This window comes from Arachis stenosperma, chromosome 3 (genome assembly GCF_014773155.1).
Source record: "Arachis stenosperma cultivar V10309 chromosome 3, arast.V10309.gnm1.PFL2, whole genome shotgun sequence".
NCBI classification, from domain to species: Eukaryota; Viridiplantae; Streptophyta; class Magnoliopsida; order Fabales; family Fabaceae; genus Arachis; species Arachis stenosperma.
Window position 1 is genome coordinate 104,134,679 of NC_080379.1, and position 7,790 is coordinate 104,142,468.

Consider the following 7,790-nt stretch of genomic DNA (forward strand, 5'->3'; position numbering starts at 1 on the left):
TTATGCCACACATTTTTTTGAGTAAAGCGTACCTTTTTTTTTAATTTGTTAAGAACATATTTAATATAAATAACAAAATTTTAAAATAAAATTAAAATAAAATAAACTCAATAATATTTTTAAATTTTTTTAAAAAATTCATAAAACGTTTTACTTAAAAAAATCAATTTTGTTATTTATTTTAATTTTGTTAGCAATAAGTGCACGAAAGAGCCGCCATCCAATGGGTATACTATCGATAAGTATGTATGGTCTAGCAATGTTCTGAAAACTGGTTCGAACCGGCCGGTCGAACCGGTCGAACTGTGAACTGGAAGCCAAAACGGTTCGGACAATAAGAAAAACCGTAAAATTTCAGAACCGGAATTAAATCGGTGAACCGGCCGGTAACCGGTCGGTCGAACCGAACCGTTATCCGGCCGGTTTTTGAGCACAGCAGCAAAAAGCTGCCGTTTGGAGCTCTGGAAAAGTTTAACCTTAAATGGCTAAAACAATGTGATGAACGGCAACGCTGAGGGAGTGAGGGTAGTCTTCTTCTTCTCTGTTCTCTTTCTCTCTTCTGATTTTCTGAAAGTGAGATCTCAAATCTGAATCCCTAATGCGGTAATGCCTTCGCCCTTCCCATTTCACAGTTCAGCTTCACCAATCACCATTCTCATCGTTCATCAAGGTTCAGACTTCAGAGAGAAGAAGAGAACGCCATCACCCATCATGATCTCACCGGTGCACACGGCCACACGGCAGTGAGCTCCGTCGCGTAGTGAGCTCCGCCGCGAAGTGAGCTCCGTCACCACTCGAGTCGGCGTCGCTGTCTGTCTCCCACTCTCCCACTCTCCGTCACCACTCGACTCCGCGTTGAAGCCTGAAGGTTCCTTTCGAGCTCTGAGAGAAAGCCTTCGAGTTCCAGGTAATTGAAATTTTAGTTATGAACTTATTATTGTTCATTGAGTAGCTGTGATGAACTCTGAATACTGTGATACTGTGATACTTTGTTGAACTCTGAAAACTGTGATGAACTCTGAAATCTGAATACTATGAAGTGTGAATACTGTGATGAACTCTGAGTCTCTGATGCTGTGATGAAATCTGATATTGTGAACTCTGTTCATTGAGTAGCTCTTTGATTTTGTGACATGATGAACTCTGAATTCTGAAACTGTGAACTTTGATTTTCTGAACTCATTTTGTGAACTGAATTTTGATTTTGTGACGTGATTTTGTGAAATCTGATTTTGTTAACTCTGATTCTGTGACATGATTTTGTGAAGTCTGATCTTGTAAACTCTGATTTTGTGACATGGTTTTGTGATCTTTGATTTTGTGACACTGTGAACTGCTAGACTGTGATGAAAGTCATGAAACTGTGAACTCTGTGAACTGTGATGAAAGTCATGAAACTGTGATGAAATATGAACTGATTTTGTGATGATTTTGTGAACAAAGAATTTTTTGAACCTGAGATGTTGTACTTGTTCAGAGTGTTAAGAGTGCGGCATTCCACAACATGATGATCAAGTGTTACAGTTACAAAAATAATAAGAACAAGTTTTGAAATAATGCTTCTCATTTTCTCAGGGTAGAACAGAGTGAGGACTAAGAGAAAATTAAAATTGTGGTTGGATCGACAAATTAAAGATAAGAATGGCTACATTATATTATGTTCAGTTCTTCAATTCATTGAGTCTTCTTTTTTAATTGTGTGCCAGTTGTTGTTGAGCATCTCCATTTATTTATTTGCACTTGTGACATTTCTTTTATAAGAAATTGTACCACTAGTTTTGAATTTTGTAAGAATAATTAATGTAGTGGAAATGAAGGTTTCATTGTTGTTGAGCATCTCCATTTATTTATTTGCACTTGTGACAATTCAATGAGGCAAATTTGCAGCAAATTATGGAGGATTTTGATGATTGATGACAAACTTGGATCGTTTTGATGCTGCTATGTTATATTTGATTGGTTGTTTGTTGACTTTTGAACTTTGAATTTGTATTTGAATGAGATTATAACATTTGGTTTATGTAGTACTTTTAATTTGAATGATATTTTAAAGTTTAGATTAGACTATAATTATATTTTCATGTGCTTATTTATATTTTAATTATTATTTTATTATAAAACGGTTTTTACGGTTCAACCACGGTCAAACCGGTTGAACCTATGAACCAGTGAACCAGTACCCAGAGCGGTTCGATGACCGGTTCGGTTTTCAAAACCTTGTGGTCTAGTCTAGTGACTCTCTTTTTATCGATATAGCAGTAAAAATAAGATAAGTAGACGGATCTACTCATCAAGTTCTCATTAAAATAAGATTCACACAAGAAAAAACATTTGTTATTCGTTGTTTATTAGGGGCATCTTAAAAATGTCCGGATCGAAATATGGCTTTCAAATTAAATTTTAAATTAGTGGATGCTGCAAAAGGCAGTGGCTATGCTATACATGATGCATGGAAACTTGTCTCTTAACAAATTTTCCTTCGGCAAGTATACCGAATTATCGTCAAGTAAAACTCACTATAGAGTGAGGTCGAATCTCACAAGGATTGATTGGTCAAGCAACTTTAGTTAGAAGAATATGTTAGTTGAGCTAAACAGAATTTTGATTGAGATGCAGAAAATTAAATGACTAGAAAGTAAATAGCAGAAATTAAAGTGCAGAATCTTAAATGGGGAATTAGGGTACTACTCATAAAAGTAAATGACAGAAATTAAAGAGAATGGGTAAGATCAGAAATGGGGAGATCATTGGGTTTAGGAGATGTTGCAATTCTCCGGATCAAGTTCATTCTCATCTCTTCCTCAATCAATGCATTCATTGATCTCCTTGGCAATCTTAAGTGATTGAATCCCAATTCCTTAGTAATCCAATCTCTCAAATCTTGATCAATAGTCAATTCCTTGGTCAATTGTTCATGAGAAGAGATGACGTATGGTCACTGATTATACCACATACATTTCCCAATTCAAGTATTGGTAGGATTATAGTCACATATCCATCCCAACCCAAATTGGTCCAGCATGAGAAAGCAATTCTAGCATGATCTCTTCATTCCTCTTCCAAGGTTCCGAAGAGATCCAATTATGGAGAGTTTCTTTTCCAAGATAACTAACCAATTGAATTAAGATTGAAAGGTTTCTAGTAAAATCAAGAGAAAAGATAGAAGAAGAAGAATGAAAACTAATATTGATCCATCAAATTACAGCAGAGCTCCCTAACCCAATGAAAGGGGTTTAGTTGTTCATAGCTTTAGGAATCAAAAATGGCAGAAAAGAAGAATCCATGCTAGAAGTACAGAAAAGTAAATATGCAGAGAGTAGTTCTCCCAGGTCCAAAAGTCTCTAGCTAGTTCAAAACTACTCTTATATATACTACTCTTCATGATCTTCTAGTGAGTTCTTCAAGTCTTGGATGTGGGCTTTGGACCTTGAGTTGAAGCAATTCTCATCTTTAGTGGGCCCATCTTGCAGAGAAATATGAATTTAGGCTCGGGTACTTAGTGAGATTAATCGTGGAATACATTTCTGGGTGCGAGAACGTTAGTGGCATTCACCTTTTCCACTAACGTTCCACCCTTATATGCCCATGTTATTCTCAACGTTAGAAGTCTTAATGTGACGTCTAACGTTCCTTCTCAATTCTTGGCCAATGTTAATGGGACTCACTTTTCCTATTAACATTGGCTTGTGCCCCTTTTCGCAAACGTTAATGGGAATCACTTTTCCCATTAACGTTGCTTGCCTTTTGCCCCCTACGTTAGGTCTCACGTTAGCTTAGCTAACGTAACTCTTAACGTGGGCACCTATCACCTTCGAGAGCGTTAGTGACACTCACCTTTGTCACTAACGCTCTAATTGCCTTAAGCCCCTACGTTAGAACCCACGTTAACTAAGTTAACGTGGCTCTTAACGTAGTAATGAAGCCATCTTCCAATGTTAGTGACAAAAGTGAGTGTCACTAACGTTGGTTCTTTGAACCCCACTCCACGTTAACTTTCACGTTAACAATCTTAACGTGAGAGTTAACGTAGGCAATGCAAATGATCCAACGTTAGTGACAAAAGTGAGTGTCACTAACGTTGGCATTGTTGATCCTCGTCCACGTTAGAGTTCATGTTAACTTAGTTAACGTGACTCTTAACGTTTCAAATGTATGTGTTGTTTATGCTTCCTTGTGAGAGGTTGTAAACATTGAAAGCGAGCTGCTCATCATGTATTCTCAGCACTAACTCTCCTCGTTCTACATCTATGAGTGCTCTAGCTGTGGCTAGAAAGGGTCTTCCCAGAATGATGGGGTAAATAGGATTCTCATCTATTTCCAAAATAACAAAATCTGTGGGAAGATAGTAGCTCCCAACCTTCACCAGCACATTTTCAACTACTCCTACTGGTTGTTTTTGGGTTTTATCCGCCAATCTGATAATTACATCAGTAGGAGTTAGTTCATTGATTTAGAGCTTCTTCATGAGAGAGAGAGGCATTAAGTTGATGCTTGCTCCCAAGTCACAAAGTCCTTTGCCAATCATTGTTTCTCCTATGGCACAAGGAAGGTGGAAGCTTCCTGGATCCTCCTTCTTTGTGGGTGGTCCTGCTTGAATGAGAGCACTACAATCTCTGTTCATCTTGATTGTTTGTCCACCCTTCAATGGACTTTTTCTGGCTAGTAGCTCCTTTATATACTTGATGTAGAAAGGCATCTGTTGGAGGGCTTTAATGAAGGGTATATTTACATCTAAAGATGCAAACATATCAAGAAACATTGAGTACATTCTCCCTGCTACACCACCTTTCAGCCTGTGGGGAAAGGGTGCAGATGGGTTCAATGCCTCCTTTTTCTTTAGCTCTTCCTTGGATGTGAGTGGAGTTGCACAGCTTCCTTCCTCTTGACTTTCCTGTTGGTTATTTTGGAGGTGTTCTACTCCATTCATACTTCCCTCATCACTTGTGGTTATCATTTTGCATTCTTCCCATCTCACTTTCTTTGGTTCTCCTCTTGGATTCTTCTTTGTATCACTGGGGAATCCATCAGTGGGTTTGGGAATTTGTTGAGATAGATAGCCTACTTGGGACTCCAATCTCTTGATGTTTTCTCCTTGATTCTTGATGTTGGCTCGCACTTCTTCCTTAAACACCTTGTTGTCTTGGACTTCTCTGCACATGTTTTCAAGTAGAGCCTCAATCTTTGAAAGCCTATCATCTGTGGATGATGGTGGGTTGAGATTAGGTGGTTGAGAAGGTTGGTTGGATGGATGTTGGTAATATCTCTGTGAGGTATTTTGATGAGTGGCATTGTTGTTGGAGTTGAAGTTGGAACGTCTCGGATCTTGTCCTTGGTCTTGTTGGTTTCCCCATCCAAAGTTGGGGTGATTTCTCCATCCAGAGTTGTATGTTTTAGAGTATGGATCATGGACTTGTCTAGGTGAATTTCCCACATAGTTGGCTTGCTCCTAGTCACCTTCTTCTCCTATGCTTACTCCTTCATGAGTTGGTGATGAGGTGATGGCTGCTGCAACTTGGTTCTCTTCCACCTTCTTGGTAAGATCTGCTAGCTGCTTGGTGATCATCTTATTTTGGGCTAACAGTGTATCCATGTGGTTCAGCTCCATTACTCCTCTAGTGTTACTTCTTTCAGAGGCATAGAAGTAGTCATTCTCAGCAACTGTTTCAATGACATCTATAGCTTCTTCAACGGTTTTCTTCTTGTTTAAAGAACCTCCTGATGAATGATCTACAGCCTTCTTTGACTCATAGGAAAGACCTTCATAGAAGATGTGAAGTTGAACCCACTCATTAAACATCTCTGGTGGGCATCTCCTTGTCAAGTCTTTGAATCTCTCCCATGCTTCATAAAGTGTCTCACCATCTTGTTGCCTGAAAGTCTGCACCTCAGTTCTTAGCCTATTAATCTTTTGAGGGGGATAAAATCTTGCTAAAAACTTGTTCACTACCTCCTCCCAATCTGTCAGGCTTTCTTTTGGGAAGGATTCAAGCCACTTTGTTGCCTTGTCCCTGAGTGAAAAGGGGAACAAGAGCAACCTATAGACATCCGGGTGGACTCCATTTGACTTCACTGTGTCACAAATTCTCAAGAAGGTGGTCAAGTGTTGGTTAGGGTCTTCTTGAGCACCTCCTTCAAATGAGCAATTATTTTGCACCAAAGTGATGAGCTGAGGTTTTAGCTCGAAATTGTTGGCATGTATGGTGGGTTTCTGAATGCTGCTTCCACAGTTTCCTGGATTAAGATTGATATAGGATCCTAAGACCCTCCTTTCATGCTCAACCCGGTTTGCATGGCCTTCTCTGGCATGATTATGAGCTTCTTCTTCATGATTGTTCTCCAAATTCTCTTCCATGTTGGGTTCAAAATACTCTTCCTCTTCCTCAGCACCAACAATTCTTTTTCCTGTTGCTTCCCTTTTTCGTCTCCAAAGGGTTCTCTCAGGTTCTGAATCAAAGGATGTTGAGATTCCTTCTCTTCTCCCTGTCATACAACAAACAGAATGCACAACAGGAGATATAGTGAAGACAATTTTTGTTAGAATGATTGTTAGTGTGAGTGATGCAATTTATCAAACAGTTAGTGTGTTAGTGAGCTGAATTATGATAAACTAAGAAAAGAGAATAGAAAATAGAGAGGGTATAGGGGGTGAGGAAGAAATTAAAAATAAACTAAGGTAAATTACTGAATATAGAAAAGAATAACGAAAAAAAAATGCTCAATCTAGTGATCTTCTAGCTTAATCATTGTTGATTCAAAATCAATCCCCGGCAACGGCGCCATAAACTTGATGCATAGAAACTTGTCTCTCAACAAATTTTCCTTCGGCAAGTATACCGAATTATCGTCAAGTAAAACTCACTATAGAGTGAGGTCGAATCCCACAAGGATTGATTGGTCAAGCAACTTTAGTTAGAAGAATATGCTAGTTGAGCTAAACAGAATTTAGATTGAGATGCAGAAAATTAAATGATTAGAAAGTAAATAGCAGAAATTAAAGTGCAGAATCTTAAATGGGGAATTGGGGTACTACTCATAAAAGTAAATGGCAGAAATTAAAGAGAATGGGTAAGATCAGAAATGGGGAGATCATTGGGTTTAGGAGATGTTGCAATTCTCCGGATCAAGTTCATTCTCATCTCTTCCTCAATCAATGCATTTATTGATCTCCTTGGCAATCTTAAGTGATTGAATCCCAATTCCTTGGTAATCCAATCTCTCAAATCTTGATCAATAGCCAATTCCTTGGTCAATTGCTCATGAGAAGAGATGACGTATGGTCACTGATTATACCACATACATTTTCCAATTCAAGTATTGGTAGGATTATAGTCACATATCCATCCCAACCCAAATTGATCCAGCATGAGAAAGCAATTCTAGCATGATCTCTTCATTCCTCTTCCAAGGTTCCGAAGAGACCCAATTATGGAGAGTTTCTTTTCCAAGATAACTAACCAATTGAATTAAGATTGAAAGATTTCTAGTAAAATCAAGAGAAAAGATAGAAGAAGAAGAATGAAAACTAATATTGATCCATCAAATTACAGCAGAGCTCCCTAATCCAAGGAAAGGGGTTTAGTTGTTCATAGCTCTAGGAATCAAAAATGGCAGAAAAGAAGAATCCATGCTAGAAGTACAGAAAAGTAAATATACAGAGAGTAGTTCTCCCAGGTCCAAAAGTCTCTAGCTAGTTCAAAACTACTCCTATATATACTACTCTTCATGATCTTCTAGTGAGTTCTTCAAGTCTTGGATGTGGGCTTTGGACCTTGAGTTGAAGCAATTCTCAT

The 7,790-nt window shown here is 38.4% G+C and overlaps 1 non-coding gene across 1 annotated transcript; it reads left to right on the top strand.

Moving 5' to 3' along the window:
- The first annotated feature begins 5,791 nt into the window (after window positions 1-5,791).
- LOC130972094 (small nucleolar RNA R71) lies at window positions 5,792-5,899 on the top strand. The gene has a single exon (XR_009083293.1). It is a non-coding gene; the product is annotated as a small nucleolar RNA R71 (small nucleolar RNA).
- The last annotated feature ends 1,891 nt before the right edge of the window (window positions 5,900-7,790 follow it).